Source organism: Emiliania huxleyi (genome assembly GCF_000372725.1).
Source record: "Emiliania huxleyi CCMP1516 unplaced genomic scaffold EMIHUscaffold_363, whole genome shotgun sequence".
NCBI classification, from domain to species: domain Eukaryota; phylum Haptophyta; order Isochrysidales; family Noelaerhabdaceae; genus Emiliania; species Emiliania huxleyi.
The window spans coordinates 82,691-84,664 of NW_005199250.1; the positions used below are offsets into that span (position 1 = coordinate 82,691).

Genomic DNA, 1,974 nt, shown 5'->3' on the forward strand with positions numbered 1-1,974 from the left:
GCCCCTCCCCTCAATGGCCGCATCCCAAACAGCGTGCTCAGCGCCGCCGGCCACCATTGGGCTGTGGCGGGCGGCGCCGAGTGGGCCTCGGTCGCTTCCTTCTCGAAGCACTCCCTCGAGCTACTGGCCAACGGTGCGCCGGCCCACCTCATCAGCGGCATGCACACCGCCGCCCTCGAGGAGGTTGGCCACGCAGAGGCAGCATACGCGCTGGCCACGTCCTACCTCGGGGTTGCAGTCGGGCCAAGCGCACTCGACACCCGCGACAGCGGCGAGGTCCGCTCGCTCCCGGACGTTGCCGTTTCGACCGCCCGCGAGGGTTGCGTCGCTGAGACAGTGGCTGCCATCGAGGCACAACTCACCCTCGCCGCGTGCATCGCACCGGCGGCGTGCGCCGCCCTCGCCGTTGTCGCAAATGATGAGGCCTCCCACGCCGCCCTCGCCTGGCGCGAGCTCGAGTGGGCCATCGGGCGCCAGCCGTCGCTAGCAACGACCCTGAAAGGGGTCCTCAGCGCCGCAGCAGCCGCGTTACTGGCGAAAAGCGGCGCCTCTCGCGCTGCCGCTGGTGACGATGGCGAGGTCGACGCGGCGGCCCTGGCGGCGCACGGCGTGCCGTCGGCGCAACTGCGTGCGAGGGCAGGCGAACTGGCAGCGACCCTCGTGATCCGGCCGGGCGCAGAGGCACTCCACACGGGCGGCGTCGCTGCGCGGGTTGAGTGGCTTCTCCGTGACGTCCTCGCCGAGGCGGGCGCGGGCCCCGCTTTCGTGACGCCGCAAGTGACGCCGCGCGCCGCAAATGCTACTTGTCGTGTTCAGTCATAGCGCGCGCCTGCCGGTCACACGTCCCACGATCGATTCCGTGTGCGGAGTGGACACGAGATACCCCAGAGACTCAGCAGAGATCTTCTACACACACACATTCTCGTATCTCGTGTTTTTGGGGGTATCGGCGTGCGAGGTGCAAGTGTCGATTTCCAAGCACAACGTCCATGACAACGTCAGGCCTTATACGTCTGGCATCACGTGGCATCTCGCCTCTCGGCTTGGTGTTGGAGCCGCCACTCCCTCACCCACCGCAGGATAGCAGTTCGCTCCTCGCGGCGCACGGCGGCGACGCTGGGGGGGTCGTGCCGGTCCGAGTGGCGCAGATCGAGGTGATGCGCTGCCGATTCTATCGTGCGCACCGTCACCGACTCTGGCGACCCCTCAGGCAACTCCTGTATCCCGGCGGCCCGCCACGGGTCAAGCTGCCCGTTGGTGAGGAATAGGTTTGAGCCGGATGCGATGTGTGAGCCCAGGGTGTGCAGTGCTGTGCGTCTCTATTTTTTTGGAGGCGAGCCACGCCAATCACCTGCGCCGTGGGCATGCCGGAAGTTGAAGTGGTCAACGCTCGTGTTGAACCAGTGCGTCTCCACGGGGTACATGCATGCCAGCGGCGTCATGATTCTTCCGCCTGCTGGCTTGGGCGCGCGCGGGGCCGCCCGCTAGGCTTCGTGGACGCACGAGACGACTCGAACTTCCCCGCGTTCTGTTCATGCCTTGACGTGTGAGCGTAGCGTGAAGAGGCGGTGCCCCTGCGCGTTTCGAATAGGACGTCCGTGCACTCCAAGTCCGTTTCTATCTCGTTCGAACGTTCCCATTCCCTATTAGTTCGCCCGCAGCGCCTGGGCCTGCGCGCACAGGCGCATTTTGTATCCGAGGACCGAGCACAGTGTTGTGTTTTCGATCCGTTTCGTGTCCCCTGTTCCCCTTGACGGACGAAATCTGTGTCGTTTGTGCCCTCTCCTTTCTCGCAGAGTATTAGCGCTGGAAGCGCTGCGGTCGGCGTTCGCTGCGCGTGTCGCCGGCGGTTTTTCAAGTAAGAAGACTCAGGTCGCCGTGAGGTTCGCAAACTCGCTCTCGAACTCCTCGCGGTCTCGCTGGCGCGCGGCACCGTCCAAGCCGTAAGAGTCGAGCCGGATCTGCGCCCGCTCT

General features: G+C 65.6%; 1 protein-coding gene across 1 annotated transcript in view; it reads right to left on the reverse strand.

Annotated features, from left to right (window-relative positions):
* EMIHUDRAFT_117839 (hypothetical protein) overlaps positions 1-1,974 on the reverse strand; it is a gene marked incomplete at both ends in the record, with an annotated part of 8,833 nt that overhangs the window by 5,568 nt on the left and 1,291 nt on the right. The window lies entirely within an intron of this gene.